General features: G+C 41.8%; 1 protein-coding gene across 8 annotated transcripts in view; it reads right to left on the bottom strand.

Moving 5' to 3' along the window:
• Daam1 (dishevelled associated activator of morphogenesis 1) overlaps positions 1-19,751 on the bottom strand; it is a 167,160-nt gene that overhangs the window by 105,694 nt on the left and 41,715 nt on the right. For 6 of the 8 annotated variants that reach the window (XM_010611204.3, XM_010611205.3, XM_010611197.3 and 3 more), the window contains exon 2: positions 8,616-8,749. The exons of 1 other annotated variant lie outside the window; for it this stretch is intronic. The gene's annotated coding sequence lies outside the window, so the exon portion shown is untranslated. Of the gene's footprint in view, positions 1-8,615; positions 8,750-13,912; positions 14,100-19,751 lie in introns of those variants that run through there. One more of the 8 variants, XM_010611198.1, reaches the window with a different exon arrangement.

Genomic DNA, 19,751 nt, shown 5'->3' with positions numbered 1-19,751 from the left:
CTTTGGAGGCCAAATACTCTGCATGCTGAAGCCCAGTGCTCCAGGGAGCCCCATGCCTGACAACAAGGGCCTGACCCACTTACACCAAAACTGGTACGAGGGACGAGTATGCACTTGTTTTTCATGCTGTCATAGACTTCTCTGTTATTGCAGGTATGTTTTATTAACTAATACTTTATTAACTAACGTGGTACTTTCAGGGAAAGTCACTTGTACAGGGCTGTACAGCTAAGTGTTACACATACTGTCTGTTAACTTACATTCTTGTAGCTCTGTTGCCTTTTTGTTATCCAGCACATTACCCTAACAATATAGCTTGTCCCCAAAGAGGCAGTACTTACAATGAGAAGCTGTTCTTGAGTCTTCAGTAAATATGTACTTTGTTTGACCGCGTTCTAGCAACCCAAATGGAGGTTTCTGTTGTAAATATTTGTTACACAAGCAAACACGTCCAAATTGAAATGTTTCTTTTCATAGATGTAGAGAAATATCCATTTGCTTTCAGGCCATTAGAGACTCCTGAATGCTTTTGAAAATGTTTCCTCAGGCTGCTGGTCACTCCAGGGCAATCTCTCACCCCTGCCCACAAATTTCCTAAAGGCAAGAAACTCCCGGGAAACCTGGCGGAGAGTTCAGTGGTTGCCTGGTGGAGGTGATCACCAAAATGATTCTGCATTTAAGGCAGTTCAGATTTTTTTTTTTTTTTTTTTGCATATACAGAATTCACGAAGTGTAGGGGGACCATAGCTGTTGTGCCTCAAGTCTATTATTTTTGTCATGGTAGACAATATTTCACATTGTATTCTTCAGTTAAAACTCCACATTAAAACATGGTCGTTTCAGTGTTTCTATACTACAGACAGTCCCTGGAATTATGTCACAGACAAGGTAGGTACTATGAGGTTACACATGTTTGTAACCTCAGCAACTCGGGAGGCTGAGGCAAGAGGATCACCCGTTCAAGGGCAGCCCAGGCAAATAAGCAAGACTCTGTCTCAAAGTAAAGGGCTAGAAAGTGTACCTGGCAAACAAGCACAAGGCCCTGGGTTCAATGTGCAGCACTGGGGAAAAAGAGGAGCTACAAGGAGAAAATAATTTCTCAAATGGGAAAGGGAGCAAGAGACGGGGGAGGCAGGGCAGGAAGGGGATGAGGAGAGGATGGAGACGTGTCACGTACACGCACCAGGAGGACTGCAGTCACTACGTACTGTGCACACGCACTAATGAAACAGCGACGTTAAGGAGAAAGGCTGTCAGAGACCCTCCATTTACCTGCCGTCCACACAGCTTTCAGTTTCAATGCATCTCACATTTTGCAATTTTTCAGAGGGCCTCCATATGCAATGTGGGTTGCAACAACAATGTGAACTCAAAGTCTTTTATTCCCCCGCAAAGAAATTGCTTTGCTTCTCTCCTCAGCCATCTCTCTCCCTTCTCACATTCCTCATGTTTGGTTTCATTTCCCTAGCACACAAAATGCCCAACACTATTTAGAGCTTTAAAAAACCATGGGATGCAGTCTAAATGGTACAGGAAAAATATCTGAAAAAGAACTATGTTTTCCCCAAAAGACTCAACATCCTTCCCATCAGGAAACAGAAGGGCATTTGCAGTGAGTGACCAGTGAATGACAGCCTTTCCCACACTCTCAGCTCTAAAGGACGTTCTAATAGGGCACTACTTGGAGTGGCTCCCAGAAATTCACTCTGCAGCCAATGCTCTCAGCCCAGCATCTTTTCTTTTTTGTTTTTTGTTTTTTTGTTTTGGTATTTTGAGATGGGGTTTCACTAGGTAGTTGAGACTGATCTGGAACTCAATATGTAGCCCAGGCTGGTCTCGAACTCACAGTGATCCTCCTGCCTCGGCCTCCCAAGTGCTGGGATTACAGGCGTGCACCACCATGCCTGGCACCCCAGCATCTTTTCTTGATGCAAGAAGAAAATAATGACAGCATCCACTCACCAACAGGGAAACCAAGCTCCAGACATCTAGAAAAGACATCAGTACCTTGAAAACACTTAATACTCCTGTGTCTGCTGACCCCAGCCAGGGTAGGCACTGGTGCGCAAAGTCAAAGTCCCCTTCCTCCCCTACTTCCTCCCTAGATAAAGGAAGAAGGAGCCCAAGTACACCTCATGAACTCCCCTGGGTCAGCCCAGGGCCCAAGGACCACATGATTAACCACCTTTCTCCACACCCCACAGCCTCCTCCAGAAACACTTCCCCTCCCTTCTTCTGCAGAGCACCACAGGATTTCCACCCTGAAATACTGGCAACAACTGTGCTGTGTCAAGACTCAGTGCTTCAACCATGGGTTTAAAACATAAATCCTTAAAGCCAATGTAACACAGTTTAGGAGCTAGGAAGTTTGTGCTGTTCACGTGACAGAAACCAGCGTCTGGAAGCCAGGACATCTCGTCTCGATCATCTGGGAGGAGAGCCAAACGCAAAGTGTCACTGGAGCACCCCACCACAGAACTCACAGCCTTGCCAGGGAACTGCGCCCCTGGCTGCTGATCTGTTGCTAGTCTGGGAGTTAAGTCAATAAACAAATTTAAGCTGAAGTCAAAAGAAATGCAAATCATTTTCCCCCTTTGGGTTCCTGTCTTCACTACAGCCACAGGATCCACTCAAAAGACTGCACAAAGGCAAATTTAAATCGAGGGTTACAAAAGCATAAGAAGCCAAAACTCATTGGCCAGCTTTGCCACATCAGGAACACTCACTTGTCTAAGAGACTGAGTTTTACTCTTTAACAAACATGTATAGGATGCAACTTTCTTAAATCACCTACAATTCCTTCAGAAAGGGTCTGAGAATAAGGCCAGTAATCCCTGGAAAAGAACACTGGTACACACACAGCCAGACTCAAACAGGCCAATCAACTGTGCCCTGTCCTTGGATGATCCAGTCGGGATAACCTCCTGAAGTCGGTCTCACAAATAACTGTGAATGTGGCTCCATCTTAAAATATCCCCCACCACAGTGACCGCAATTAAGTTACTGGAGATTTAAGACCTTACTATACGTGCAGTCAAGCCTTTTAGTGATTTCCGTGAGGAAAATGCAAATGCTATTCAAAGACACTGGCTGAAAAGAGATATACTTTTTGGCATTCTCTTCCTCACAATTAAAATCATTCTGGTAAATTCTGCAAAGTTAAACAGAGAGGTACATACTATACTTGCTTTTAGCAAGTATGTCTTCAAGGGCTTCAAAGTTTACTATGAATTAGAGAAAACAAGCTGGAAATCCTCTCAGCTGAGGACTCCTGCCACCCTCCTCACAATAAGACAGGGCCCTGGAGAAGTGACTACTACCAGCCCCTGCAGCTCCCACCCTACACACTGCTCAATCTTGTTCTTTCTCAAAGCTTGTAATTCTAGTTTATCAAGGCATTTTATCGCTAAATAGGATAACCTCCATTTCTACCCAGGCTTCTGTGGGGCACAATGGCTACTGGCACACTTGGGAAATGATATTCTAGTTCCCTGGACTGTAAAGCAAGAAAGGAAAAGAGAAAGAAAAAAAGAAGAGAAAGATTTACCCAGAGGGCTTTTCATCTTCATGTTTACTGAAAGCAAATTTTAAAACTAATTACTTTTCTCTATTTATGTTCCCCTGATGATTTTTATGCCAAGTTACTTTAAAACAACTGTGAGGGGAGAAAACAAAACAGCACGCAAATCAGAGACTCTTGGTTAAAATGAGCCTCACTCTCTGGTAACAATTAGGAAAGCCCACTGTGGCGCAGGGCAGATGCCTGCGCTACACACAATGTCACAAGACAGGCACAGAATCCTGCCCTGGGCTTCAAAGATTCCAGCTCAACCACTTCCTTCATGGAGTGATGTTCACAAACACACTTGAATCTCCTGATACCCAGTTTTATCATCTGAAGTAATAAAGAAAAAGTTGCATATTTTTTCACCTACTCTACTTTTTAAGAAAATCAATTGAGACAGATTATGATTAAAACCCAGTGAGACCAAACGTTCAACACAGAATGAAAGACAAACGCGGAGACTGAGACAGGCCCAGGGGTGGAACAGGAAGAAGTCTGAGCCTGAGAAGAAGACCACAAAACTTTGATGTGAGCTTCCAAAGAGAAGAGGCAAAAAGGAAAATGAATGGGTGGGTGGTGCAGCTCTCACCCACTAATTAACAGAAGCACAGCCGCTCATCCCCGGTGCCAGACCCTTTTCAGTGCTGAGGGAACAGCTCATACGCACAACGTGAAGGGGAAAGGAGCGTATGCTGTCTAGCCGCCCGAGTACTCGGCAAGTGTTTCTGATGGCCTTAAGTGGATACTATAAAAGAAATGAGAACTATATGAACAAGTTGGAGGGAGGGCTTATAGTTATTAACTACTGTTCGGTGGAAATAGGCTGACCAGATTCCTCTCTCTGGCATTCCTGTGTGTAACAGCAGAGCACATTCCTGGAATGAGGCTGGCTTAATCTCTTCAGAGCAGCTGTCATCACTAAATCAAAAGCTCTGTAGGCCAGTCAGCTTATCTGTAAACTGAGGGAAATTCTCTGAAGGTTTGAGGGGCAGTGTGGAAAGGGCTTTTAAAAAATGAAGCTTTCCTGCTATTCTGGAGAATTCAAAAGGTTTGGTATTCCTACCCAACCACTTGCACGAAAACTACCGGGTAGCATATGCAATTAGGTCGCTCACTGCAAGGACTCTGACATTTGAAATACTGATCTGATTCCCCTTTATAGTCTTTTTGGTCACTCATCTCATCTACTCATTATTCTGTTTTCTAAGTCTGCAAGCATCTCCTTCAGCCAGAGGTGTAACTGTGAACCGGTCATCAAGACAGAAAATTGACTGGAAACCTCAACATAAAAGCCCCGGGACCCCCGGCATTCCTACTTTTTCCTCAGAGATCATTCTGAACACATGGGGACATGGCCACCATTCACTACAAATGTGAAGAAAAATGCTATGGCAAGCTCAGTACGTGGTATTTCCTGGGCTTCAAATTACGGTGTGGTAAACTTTACTACAGCCCCAGTCTCTCCACAACGGCTGCACGGAGGGCTCCTTTTGTCAACGAGCTACGCTTTACACTGGGTGCCCGACACCTCTGCTCAGGCCTCTCCTAACGAGCCCCATCCCTGATGAGGCAGGGAGAAACTACCCAGAGACCAGAGGCTCAAGATTGGAGTCACATGATGGAAACTGGAACTCCCCTGGAAAGAAGCACCCTGCCCTTCATAAAAATTCTACTATATAATAAATCTTCCAATGAGACTTGTGGAAATGCAAGCTTCAAGTTAAAGCATAGCAATGACAGTAAAGAGGACACTTGGTCTTTATTTCTGGCCTGTTTCGTGTATTTTGTGGCTCTGGCAGGTACTATGCTGCTCTTCAACCAGAACTTCCCAGACCTTCATAAAAGACACACACATCCTCTGATGTCTACAAGTGAAAACATTTCTCTATCATGCAGCCTTTACAATTTATTCCCAAAGACACAAGTTAAAAAAAAAAGCTTTGAGGGCCGGGATGTAGCTCAGCGGTTCGGTGGCCTGCCTTGCAAGCGCAAGGACCCGAGTTCAATCCCTGGTACCATTAAAAAAAAAAAAAAAAAAAAGCTTTGACATTTGACTTCCCCAACTTCCCTTTCTGGTAGAACTTCTATAAACACCTTCCAAAAAAATAAAAGAAGGGAGAGAGGGAAGGAAGAAAGGAAGGAAGGGAGGGAGGGAGGGAGGGAGGACGGACACTAGAGGCTAGGGAGATGATCCGAGGAAACCTCTCGTCCTCATGGAAAACCTAATAACCAGTGGACGGGAAAGTCAACTGCTCTGCCTCAGAGGAGGACAACCTGACAATCCCTATTGTTTTAATTCACTGGACTGGGATCCACATCTAAGAATTCTTAAATTCTGTATCTAAGAATCAAACCTGCAAACAAGTTCATACACGGGCACCGAGACGTATTAACAAGGAAGATCACTATGGTCTTATAATAGCAAAAGTGTTCATGATTTGTAATAGCGACTAAGTGTCTTCACTATAGTGTTGTCCTGCAATAAATTCTGGATGCCCGTGTCCCATCATCAAGGCTGTACCCCACACCAAGGAACTCAGACTCTCCAGCATTGGGGCCCAGTCATGGGCACCGTTCCATGCTCCCTGGGTGAGTCCGACACATAGCCAGGTTTGCAAGCGAGTGCTTAAGAACCCCTACGCCCAGGGTTACAGAGGGCATCAACATCCAAGGTCCATGGGTCCTGAGAGGAGAACATCTAATATACTCAGAGAAAAAAGAAACTGATAGAAGTCAAGTAGCACAACCGTGTGTGGACATCACCTTTTATCTTAAAGCTGAAAAACAGTCTTTGTAGCAATACATATATTTTTTAGATATTCAACTGTCCAAAATCCTCATATATGTGTATCCAAAGAAATCATTCTAGAATCACTCAAAGTAGTAACTATAAAATAATTAAAATATTTACCCAAGGGCTTGGCACACAAAACATACCCAATAAATGGCTACCATTACCTCGTTGGGTGTCTGAGTTTGTCTGTGCAGAGCCTATAGAAAGTTTCAAGTGACTAATGAGTCACATGAAACAAGCACCTGACACAGGTGCCTGTACGCTATTGAAACTAGAATGTAAGCATTCTCAATAACCGCATTAAAGCTTTACACACCTGAATAACTCATTAACTGTTATACGGGCCCCTTTATAACCTGCTTAAAGCTTACGCTCATAAATGCAAAAGGCTTCAGTACTGATAGCATGTTGATTTGTAGGTCCATCAGAGTGGCCCATTTAAAAGTTTTTCTGTCACCCAACAAATCTAAAATTTCCAAAGTAATGCGACATACAGCCTTGATAAAACTTAGTAGAAGAATTTTCACAAGGTTCTAGATACCAGCTATGTGGATAACAATGTAACAAACTTTTTTTGGTGGCTCTGGGGATGGAACCCAGAGGCATTCCACCACTGAGCCACATCTTCAGCTGTTGTTTGTTTGATTGTGTGTGTGTGTGTGTGTGTGTGTGTGTGTGCGCGCGCGCGTGTGTGTTTCAATTGAGACAGGCTCTCGCTAAGTTGCTCAGGCAGGACTTGAAATTATGATCCTCCTGCCTCAGTTTCCCTGAGTGCCAGAATTACAGGCACGACCCGCAACACCAGTTTATTACAGCTGTGTGATAAACTTTTAAACAATGTTTTGTTTCTAATTCATCAGGCAATACACGGAGCATATCTGGCTTGCAAAAGTCATTGTATTAGAAGTTCTTCAAATGCCCTCAGAGCTAGTGAGAAGAGAACATGGCAATGTCTATTATAATATTATTTTTTCTTTTATATGACTTTGTTTTCATGATAGTTCTACTATGGATCAAAATCCTAGGAGCACAAGCTGGTGGAAAAACAAGAGCAAGTCAAACCCAAAGCAAAATCACACTGCCCAGATGTAAAGACCCAATCTGAGATGAATACAAATTTCTCAGATGAAGCAGAAATGGCAAATAAATATATGAAAAAATGTTCAACATCACTGAACATTAAAACAACACTGAGATTCTAAATCACTTCAGAAAGAATAGCTATTATCAAGAAGTCAAACAGGAGCCAGGGATTTAGCTCAGTGGTTCTGGCGTCTGCCTCACAAGTGCAAGGGCCTGAGTTCAATCCCAGGTACCAAAAAAAAAAAAAGAAGTCAACCAATAACAAATGCTGGCCAGGCTTTGGGGATAAAGGAACCCTGTTGGTGGGAGTGCAGACTGGTGCAACCACTGGGGAAATCAGTCAGGAGATTCCTCAAACACCTAAAACCAGAGGTTCCGTTCAACCCAGCCGTTCTCCTTCTTGATATCTTCTCAAAAGAATTCCAAGCGTCACAGCACAACCATATATGAACATCCATGTTCAGAGCACCACAGTTGGAAACAGCCCAAATGCCCATAACCTGGTGAATGGATAAGGAAAGCATGTCTTTTTGTACGGTGGGGTAGTACTCTGCCATAAGAAGGATACGCCTGAGACATCTGTAGGTAAATGGATGCGCCTTGAGACTATGCGCAAACGAAATACATTGAAAACACATGTTCAAATATAACATGGTTTCTCCGGTGTGAGAAACCCAAAGTGTAAATAAGGACCACAGGTAGATATTATGAAACAGGAAGAAAATGTTCAAGTGGGAAGGGGAGATAGAAGGGAGGGAGAAAGGAAGGGAGGGACAAGGATAAAAAGCGAAAAGAAGGAAAAACAAAGCTTTTATAAATAAGGAAAGGACTGATGGGTTGAAAGAAGAGGAGGGAGAAGGGAAAAAGAAAAGAAAAAGATACATCACCCACAGGTACAAAGTCCATATGATGAATGTTATCATTATGTATATCTAAAATATACTACTAAAATGAAAATTTTTAAAATCCTGAGAGCATCACAAATATACCCCAGAATGGGGCCTTCAGTATGCTTCTAAATGAATGAAATGTATTACCTGGTATGTTTTTAAGATGGAATAGAATTTAAAGTGTAGACTTTTTTATAGAAGTGTATAAAGGACAATTTTCAAAACTTCATTTTCAGATACTTTAAAACAAAAGTATATGTAATTCACATTTAATCTTACTTACTTGGCCACTGACTGCTTGGCTGCAGCAACTTTAAAGTTGGTTTCCAACAATATTCTCCAGTACATGCTCCTGAAGTTCTATCTTTAATGGTGGAAGTGTTTGAGGTCTTCTTTATCAATCAGGAAGTCACCACACTGTTCGTGGAACAATCGTATGAATTTATACAGGGTAAAAGCATCTCAGTCACTTCCTCATTGCCAAGACACAATACTCAACACCTACAATTCTAAGGAGGCCAGGTTTACTCTGTTTCAGTACGAAGAGGTTTCAGTCCATAGTCAGCTGACTCCACAGCAGGGCGGCATGGCAGAGGGGCATCACAGAGGATGTCCCCTCATGTCCTGGCAGCAGAATGCAGACTCACACAGATCGAGGGAGGTGGGAGGGAGACAGACCCTTCCAGGCCACGCCACCCAGTGGCCACCTCCTCCAAGTGGACTTCATCTCCAAATCACCCCGAGCTGTAAACTCATCGGTAAACTAAGGTACACGGATGAGCACTTCAACCCCATGACCCAATCACCTCCCCAAGTCCCCACCTATGAGCGCCTGAGGCTTTTGGGAGACATCTAGATAGAAACCATAACAGACGGTCTTAGACAATGACCTCATCAAGGAATTTTGAGAAATTTTGGTCTGAATGCTGATTATAATTCTATTATAAGAATAATTACTTCTGGGGGCCGGGGATTTAGCTCAGTGGCTCCGCCACTTGCCTCACAAGTGCAAGGACCCAAGTTCATCCTCGGTACCAAAAAAAAGTTTACTTCTGGCTATGCCTTCCAATCCAAATATCCACTGAAGACACTTAAAAAGGAAATTAGGAGAACTGCAAAGTGATTAGCAGTCCCAGTGAAATAAAGTTGCCATTATTTTGGAAGCAAATGTCCACTGAAAAGGAGGAGTGGATTTTTATGAAATTGTAACAAACTACTAGAATGTAACTGTCCATAGCTCAGAGGACAGCGATCACATCTGAATGCTACAGTGTCAGTCAATAGGACATGCCTGTCAAGCTTTGGGAAAATGCTTAAGGCACCAGGAATCTGTTCTGATTATTCATGTTGATGGTTTTTCTTGTCACTTGAATTCCAAGTGACTTCCAGAAATTCCAGATGACCTAGAAAGAACTACATACTGATGTCATTTCCAAAAATAGAGGCTTGAGAAAGTAAAAAGCTAAAGGATGTGTTCTCAAGAAAACAAAGATTGTTTTCCTATTAATATGCATTTCAAAACCGCCTTCCCTATATAAAACACTGTAACAATAATGCTTAGACTTTGAAAGTGGGGAAAGGACAAAGGAAAGCTCTGTGAGCTAGTGGGTGTGCTCCAAGAGCGCACACACTGGGTGGATAAATCAATGATTAACTCTTTTTATTAAAGAAAGCTAAAAATCAATGAAAATAGAAATAACAGCAACTACAAGAAATAGCATTTTTCTCCTTGGTGATTTTTGTCCGTTTGCTAAATCTTGGGAAGTTATTCACAGAGCTAAACAAATATTTCTGAAATAACAAAAAGTGAAGAAAGATCTTTGTTGGATTTGAATTCTGTGAATTACTACACTCATGACCTAGGCCTGGGTCAAAACCTAAAGAAAATAAAAAGTCTTTCCACAGTCATCAAAAAGGAAACGAAAAGGAAGCTGGTGCTATTCAGTGTGTCCTCTCCACCAGACTCTATAATTTTCTAAATAATTGGGTGTGAATATTAATTGCTTTATTGGGTAATTCAAGGAGACTAGACACAAAAGAGACTGTCTCTCTTAAAGAGCTTGTCCTAAACAAAATAACATAAAGCTGTTTTAAATTGTTATTCCTACGCCTTACCATGCCTGGCATATTTGACTGAGGTTAACATTTGGAGTTCAGATTCTGAGGATCATTGTCAAGTAGCCAAAAGTTACCACTGCCTAAGTATGGGAACCATCAAGACAGGGCTGACTGACTGATTTAAGGCACCTCTCCAGAGCGAAATGCTCTCCCGTCATTAAAAACAATGATACACACACAGTGACCATGTACACTTTTGATTTGTCATTTATACCTTAATTTTTTTAATGAGGCATATATTAAAAGGTCTAACTCGAGTTAAAAGCCCAAGTTGCATAATACACATGGTACATCATAAATATAAAATGGATATACTTGTTCACACATGCAAAGAAATTATCTGGCATGTGGTACCAAAACCCATTAAGACTGGCTCCTACAGAATGGCATGGAGTTTGGAGAAAGCAGGACACTTGCTTTCAGCTTAGTCCCTTCTGTTCTATTTTTTTTTTTTTAATGAGCTTGAATTACATTTTTTTCTCCTCAGTTATCTATCTCTGACAGTTTAGAATGGTTTCAGTAATATTCATCCAGTCTTCTAAAAAATTAAACAACATTTAAGTGTAGGGGAGAATGACGTGTATGCTGAAAACTACAAAACATTTCTGAAAATAATTTTAAAAGACGCAGATTAGGTCACAGATTTGAAGATTAAATATTGTTAAGATGTCAATAGTGCACAAAGCAGTCTACACATTCAATGGAATCCCTACTAAAATCCCAGAGATATTTTTTCAGAAATAGAAAAATTCATCGTAAAAGTCACAGAATCTCAAAGGACTCTGAATAGCCAATCTGGAAAAAGAACAACAAAGTCTGAGGTCCTACATTTTCAGATTTCAAAATGTAGTATAAAATAAAACACTCAAAACAATATGGTGCTGGCATAAAGACAGACACAGAAACCAACAAAATATCATCATGGACAAGGAAGCCAAAATAACTCAGTGGAGAAAAAACATTCTCTTCAACAAGTGGCACTGAGAAAACAATATCTACATGCAAAAGTTGGACCATTATTTTATGCCAGATACAAAGTTTAACTCAAAATAGAAATAATACCTAAAGTAAGACCCAAAACTACAAGAAGCCCAGAAGAAAACTTAGGGGGAAAGCTACAAGACATTGGTTTGTTTTTTTAGATATGATAGCAAAAGTATAGGTAACAAAAGTAAAAATGGGCAAGCAGACTACATCAAACTTAAAGGCCCAAAGTGCATCAATCAGTACAATGAAAAAGGAATTCTGTGGATTCCCCTTGTAGAATAGGAGAAAATACTTGCAAAAATATAATAAGGGATTAATATCCAAATCTTCTACAATTAACAACAGAAATATAGTAACCCGATATTTAAAATGAGCAAAATACTTTAAATATCTCACCAAAGATGGCACACAAATGGGCACCATTATATAAAGATGCTCAATGCCACTTATTACAATAATGCAGACAAAACCACAGTATGACAATACCTCACACCCATGAATGTAGCTGATACCAAAATAAACAAAATAGTATTGATGAAGATGTAGAGATACCGAAAACCCGAACAGGTGGTGGGATTGTAAATGGTATAACCGCTACAGAAAATGGTATGGTAACTCCTCAAAAAATAACTACAAATAATCCAGCAACCCTACTTCTGAGGATACATCCAGTGGAATTGACTGCAGGACCTGAGAGAGAAATTTATTTACACCCACGGTTATGGCAGCATTATTCACAATAGCCAAGAGGTGGGAGCAACCCAAATAAGTACATCATCTAGTACTGAGATGATAGACTGGTGAAGTGTGATCTATCCAAACAAAGCAGTATTATTCAACCTTAAAGAGGAGATCCTGTCACGTATCACAACATGGGCAAACTTTGAGAACACTGCACTGAGTCACATAAGTCATTCACAAAAAGACACACACTGGGGGCCGGGAATTTGGCTCAGCAGTTCCGCTCCCTGCCTCACAAGCACAAGGACCGGAGTTTGATCCCTGATACCAAAAAAAAAGACACACACTACATGATTCCATTTATGAGGTATCTAAAGTAGCCAAATTCATAGAAACAAAGTACAGTGGTGATTACTAGGAACTGGAGGGAGAGGGAAATGGAGATTGTTGTTGTTGTTGTTGCTGCTGTTGTGAAATGGGAAGAGATTCGGTTTTTATAAGATTAAAAAAATTTAGAAATCTGTTTCACAATGATGGCAATGTACTTAATATTACTGAAGTGGACACATAAAATGGGAAGGTGATAAATTTTAAAACTAACTTTCATTTACGAACTCTCTTTCATATGCTAGGCACTTTTATATGCTTTATATCCATTCATCATCTCAATTAATCCAAGAGGTAAACACTGAGTCCTTAAGTGTTGCATTTGTCCTACTGTCAATGAATATCTATGCTCTGACTGTGGTCTCCAGAATTTCTACAATTTCCCATTTCACTACACAAGCCTACAATTGTCAGTCATCAAAATGAAAATGATCTGCTTAACTAGAAAACACTAATCTGAGCAACGACTTTCTTCCCTTAAACTTGTAATCAGTTAGAATGGGGAGGTGGGGAGAGGCTACCAAACCACGCACTAAGGATCACTCTGCCAATCAGACTGTCACCCAAACTCATCACTGTGCCACAGAATGTGCACTCACTTTCACCCAAGCTGTTTAGAATTCCCTTGAGCCACTGTACGTTTTTGCTACAGAAGTAAATATGATTCTCTTTATCTTTAGACATCCATCGTCTAGGTGGCAGCCTCAGGATTATTACACAAAAGATTAGAAGTATCTAACTTAGGAATTTCTTGTTCGGTATTTATTACAAAGCTAGATCCAACAGAAATGAATTCAATTAGCAATATCAGAGCTCTGCCTCTTGTAGCCTGATGCTGAAGCTACTGTAATAGCAGTACAGTACACTCTATTCAGCTACGTTCGAGGCTCCTGGCACAAATTTAAAAAAGCACACAAATACAATAATGAAAAGTATACATTACAAAAGGCACCAAATAGAAACATCACAGCTGATCATAAAAGACAAAAGCAAACACTGGTGACTATTCTTTAAAGGATTAAAATATTGGCCAGGCGTGGTGGTGCACATCTGTAATCCCAGCTTTTGGGAGGCTGAGGCAGGAGGATCGCTGTTAGTCTGAGACCATCTGGGACAACATAGTGAGTTTAAGATCAGCCTGAACTACATAGTGAGACCCTGTATCAAGTCCCCACCCAAAAAGAATATTAATTCCAAATTAAAAGTATACCATTAATAAAAGACCTCAAAATAACAAAGTGAAGAAAATTCGGATCTGAATTTCAAGGAAGCATTCAATCCACTCGAAAACATAATCGAAACGATTCCTAACTTCTGCATTAATTATTTCCTGACTTCCATACACACATCATCACCACCTTTCTCCCAAATTCCCTATCGCCTTCCCCCACTGAAATCATCAGTTACCTTACAGGTGTCTGTTCCCAGGACAGTCTGCGTTCATCAGGTCCCTTCCAGGCCACAGCAGGCTAGCCAGGTTCGCCTTTCTGGCTACTCCTCTTGTGAGCCGGCCCCGCCTCACAGGTAGGGCCACAAAAACCAGTCCATTTGTGGAAAATATGCTGGTTAATGACTGCACTTGCTCATACCAGAAAAGCAGCCAGAACAGCCCCACCCACCCACCCCCACACACATGTCAAACAGGTTTTTTCTCATGGGTACAATTCACAGGGAGGCAAGACCCAACCCCTGCTCACACACACACAAATCTTAATTTCACGATTTTGATAATTTGTACATTTCTATCCATTCGTTCATGTAAGAACCTAATAAGCACTCTCTCAGTCCTCTGCTCAGTACTGGTAAACAAAGATGAACAAAACATACATGGACTTTGCACAGACACATGAACCCTTGGTTTCTCAAGCTACCTCAATACTCCAGATGCTACCTGGCTTTGTGAGAAGAGACCGTGCCTGAGTGTGTGTGTGTGTGTGTGTGTGTAGGAGTGACGGCTTCCTCCTCGACTTCAATAGGCAACAGCAAACATCCCACTTCCTTCAAATAGCAGTTCAGTTTACCAGAAACTTCCAGGTTCCCTTGACTATGGCACCTAGAAGCTGAAGGACAGGAAAGGAATGGGTGGAGCCCGCGATCCTCAGAAACAGGAGGGGAGAGGTTCCCCAGGATGCTGATGGCTGAGATTCCAAACAAGACACTAAACCTTCCATGTCCACCATGAAGAATGAACCGCTCCAGAAACTGCCTCCACCTGTGAATAACTAGAAGATGGACAAAACCTACGAAACCGCTGAGTTTGGTCAGTGGACAAAAGTAAGGCAGGATAGCCTGCCTTACACCTACAGGTCCTGCTCAAGTTCAATGGCCTTGTTCAACCAAAGGGTCAGCAACAAAAGTTCGGGAGCTAGAGGGATCTGCACCTCTGCTAATCTCCAAAGACCCCCAAATCACAGGGTGAATATTGCTCCGTATGCGAACACGGGGTGCCCACGAGCCCTTGAAATACACAGATCTGGAAGAATTGCCCAAAGGGTCCGAGACTAAGGCTGTTCTAGAAAAAGTGCTCTGAAAGGATCTCACTGATTCCAAGTAACTAAACTGTGTGCCGGAACAAAGTCCAAAGCTCTTTTAAAGGAACTTCAAACAGAAAATGATCAGATAGAAACTTGGAACTCCACAGAGAAATGAAAACTGCTAGAATGGCAAATCTGAGGGTTAGTACACAACCAGACACTGCCTAGAGTTTCTTTCACCACTGAGCTTCGGACAGTGATGACACTAACAGCATCAGGTCAGGATCAAAGTAGTCCCCAACTCTCCTACTAGCTATCCATCCCCCAGCCTCGGTCAGTCTCCTTAAGCTCTCTGAGCCACCACATCCTCAGAATAACACTATCCCTTGAACCATCATCACATTACACAGTGAACACCAAAGTGTGGTGGGAAGCTCACTCATTCATCCAACAAATATAAACTGAGGAGCTTCTGTGCGTACTTCTGGCCCTTGTAAGTCTGGACCTCAGTTTCTTCATCTGTACTAAGAAAGCATTAACAGTGTCCAGCCTTCAGCTCTTATGTGCTTACTACTGTTGCTGTGGTTGCTATCAATGCTGAATTGCTAGGCATATAATAAGGAAAAAGACCAATTGCATTCTGCCCACCAATAATTTACATTCCAGATGTGTAATAAGGAAAACAGAGCTTTGGGAGTAAAATGCTGAAACTGTGCCACAGAAAATGTGGGTTAGATAGAAACAGAAAACTAACCTAAAGAGAAACCTAGTCCTTATCCTTATTCTGCTTTTTTTTTTTTTTTTTTTTTTTTTTTTTTTTTTTCACGGAGATCGAACTCAGGTCCTTGGGCTTGCAAGGCAGCGGAACCACTGAGCTAAATCCCCAGCCCTCTTACTGTGCTTAAGCAGTTCTGTGGCATGGCTTAATTGCTTGTTGGAGCATCATTTTCTCCTTCAAGAAGCAGAATGATAAGCCAGGCGTGGTGGCGCACACCTGTAATCCCAGCACTTGGGAGGCTGAGAAAGGAGGATCGCTGTGAGTTCGAGACCAACCTGGGCTACATAGTGAGCTCCAGGTCAGCTACATAGTGAGACCCTGTCTCAAAAAAAAAAGACAAGAAGCAGAATGATGATCTTCAAGGTCCTTTTCCATTTCTAATATCTGATGAGGTCAAAGAGAACACTCACTTTGGAAGCATCTTGTTCCTGACTTTATCTGAACAATTTAATCCTCTCAGTCTCCATATACTAGGGAACAAGTGATTTTGAGGAACAGGTGGAAGACACAGTTTGTGGTCTAAGAAAGAAAGGAAATACAGCTTTCGATCTGGGATTAGGAAAGAAAAGTTTGCACATTCCCTCCAAATCTAGAACAAAGGCTGTCCAATTTGTGCCTCCGAAAATGAGAGACTGAGAGCCCAAGTGTTTTTCCCTTTGCTGGGTAAACTATTGTTTTGATCTTTGAGGAGCTAAATAACGTAATCAGAGGAAGCAGGGAAGATCTTCCTTCTTGTTCGAATATTTGAGTTGGCACCAACGAAGTAAAATTTCCTCTCTTAAACAATTACATAATGGAGGGGCAGACGGCAGCCTACTGCAGAAGTTTCTTATGCAAGAGAAACATGAAGAAATATGTAAACAGCTACTTTCTTTTACCCACTGCTTCTATTGCCAAGTGCCATAAATGGTAAGATATCAATTACAAGCACAAAAACTCCCACAAAATTGATTTAAACCTCAGAAGACACAGATAGTTTTAGCCAAATCTCAAAAACCTATGTTTTCCTTTTTGCTGAACTTCATTCAAAAAAGAGGTCTGACTGGAAGACAGAGGAAACGTTTGGACATGAAGACAATCTATGGTTGATGCTCCAGGAATAGTTGATAAAGACTCTTCCGAAGTTGCTAACATTTTGCAGGACATTCCAAAGAGTTTGCAGAATCTTACAAAGTTAAAAAAAAGAAAAAAAAAAAACTACCAATTTTGTTGCATAGCATGTACTTCCTTACATTAAAAAAAAAATATTGTGAACAATTTCAGGAAGTTCTCAGACCCCCTGCAGTACACCATGGGCCTCTTGTTTAATACACAACCAAAAACTCCTGAAGGGGTCCCTAACAGGGGTGTGTGAGCATGCTCATGGGTACAGACACACACAGTAAAATTTAAGAGTCAGGTGCACCTATCTTTGGGACATCCGATCACTAAGTCTGATGAACGTGCCTCTTAATTCTTTGTCTACCTCACAGTAGTTCCTCTGGGAATGACTTCATCTCCTTGCCCACATGAGTTGAATGGGGGCGTCCACCACACGCATCCTGCCTCCCCATCCACAGGTGAGCAGATGGCATTGGCTTTGCCGGTCCAGGAGTGACCGGTCTGAAAAAGGCAAACACCAGGAAGACCAGAGGTCTTTATGTGGATGGATGCAGCAGATGACAAGGTCAATCCCTTTTTCCTGGAATCAAGAGAAACAGGAACCACACATACACAGATTTGTAATAGCTGTTTTTCCCACCATGTTAGAAACTGCCCAAAAATGAAGTCGGCAAAGATAAAAGCACAAAGGAGAGAAGGAACAAAGGGGAGGAAAAGATAGGGAAGCTTTATTGACATTTAACTACCGGACCTAGCCGAGTCAAGTCAAAGGTCCCCAGAATTTCCCAGTGCGTAGGATTCAGTAAGCTCTTTTCCCCACTTAGGCCACTTTAAGTTGGGTTTCTGTCTTCTAAAGATTAAACAAACAAAAACCCTTACTCATGTTGTGCTTGAATAAATGATAAAGGAACTACTATTTAGTGAGTATCCCCCAAATGTCAGAGAACATGGGGGGCTTCAAAACGTGGTTATATCAGCTCATTTTCAGTCATGCTGGGAAGTAGATGTCACAGCCTTCGGTCTATCCAGGGACTTACTTATTCCTTGAAGCTTGGAAATAACGCAAGTTCTGGTATAGATGGTATAGACAGTAGTGAGAAGATAAAGAAAAGTTATTGTCATGTAGCATCATCATCACCACTACTAATTATGGAATTATTAGAAATAATACTACTCAGAGACTTCCTCAAAAATAGGTCGCAATCTGCAATGATAGTCATTCGTCTCTAGCTTTGTCCCCAGAAATAGTTTGGGGGAGGTAGACCTGGTGGCAAGGGAAAGACTATATAAGGAGGCAAGGAGGGCAAAGCAGACAGCAGGAAAAGTTTCAAGAATTTGAGAATTTTACTAGCAAATCTGCAAAGGAAGGTGACACAGGGTGAGGCAACAACTTAGTTGAAGGAAATAAGAAAATGAAACAGGTTAGGGTATGGTGAATAAAATTTAGTGTTCTGCTCCTAGCACAGAATTCATTAGCTGTACTTTCTCTTTTCCCATCTAGAGAAGAACTAAGCAATGAGAAAATTACATTTAAGGAAGTTACTGGGGTTTTTTGTTTTGTTTTGTTTTGGTTTGGTTTGGTTTGGTTTTTTAGCAGGATTTGAGTGTGACACACAGAACTAGAGGCCACTATTTGGGTACCAGCCACCTGTCCCAACTGGAGGTTGGACTGTTTATGTATAACCAGTAAAAAGTGTGTTAAAAACATAGGGCATCACCCTATTTCATAACAACATAATAGTACAACCCCTTCATAGGTAATTTATAGGTTTTTAGTACTTTTGTGTGAACAGCATCATGTAATTTTCCCAAACCTGAAAGCAGGAGACCCAGTGGCAATCAGATGCTGTTTTTATTTCTAATTTGCAGATGAGTAACTAACTACCTTTGAGCATTTAAGTTCCTGGCACAAGTCACACAGTTGGAATGGCAGAGCGGCCAGGATTCGTATTCAGGCTTTTTGTTTTGTTTTCCACCCAGCCTATCCTAGAATCATCTAACAAAGTAAAGCCTGAGGCCCCTTCCCCCAAAGCCTCTAACAGAAGAAAACACCACTTACATGTGTTTGAAACAGATGCACACTGCTGTCTTCATGGTACTTACTGACACTTCCAGGAGGTATCTACAGCAGCAAAAACCACTCAAAGAAAGATGTTTTACTGTGTAACTAGAACACTATAGCTCCACTCGGTTTCCTGTTCATACTGAACGAGCAGCTGTATGTCAGGGGTTCTATGCAAAGGTTAAAAATACCAAATCCAGGAAGGTGTGCTCTCTGCCTTCCAGAAGTCGTGTGGAAAAAAGAGAGAGGATCACAGTGAGCGCAGTCCTATGGGAGAAGCTGGTGACATCACAGGCTAGGAGACCATCTCCTCAGGATGGACAGCAACACAATAAATCACACTTGGCTGCGATCATTACAGAGCTGAGAGCCTGGGCGGGGGAGGGTCTGAACACAGCAACAGATAGAATGCCACAAAGGAGGTATTAAGTACTCTAAGATTTCAGAGGACAAAAAGGGCACTTCCAATTAGAATGATCTCAGAAGAGCTTTGAAAAAGATGAAATATGAATGAGGCTTTAGAGAACAGTCAGATCTTAGAGAAGCTAAAGGGAGAGAAACCGAACAGCTACCATAGCCTGCTAGCTGCCTGCTCCTATGGAGATACATGCCGAGAAGCTCTGGTTTCCAGATGGGTCTGGATAGCTAGCCATCTGAAAACCTCCTTGGGACATTTCTCCTGTTCACAACCTCACAAAGATATCTCATTAAAAAAAACCAAAATGGGACAGGGATTTAGCTCAGCAGTTCCACCGCCTGCCTTGCAAGCCCAAGGATCGGAGTTCGATCCCCGGTACCAAAAAAAAAAAAAAAAAAAAAAAAAAAACACAA

This window comes from Fukomys damarensis, unplaced genomic scaffold, assembly GCF_012274545.1.
Source record: "Fukomys damarensis isolate Sample0158 unplaced genomic scaffold, DMR_v1.0_HiC HiC_scaffold_21, whole genome shotgun sequence".
NCBI classification, from domain to species: Eukaryota; Metazoa; Chordata; class Mammalia; order Rodentia; family Bathyergidae; genus Fukomys; species Fukomys damarensis.
Note: the sequence above shows the minus strand (reverse complement) of the source record. Positions and strands in the feature narration are given on the sequence as shown.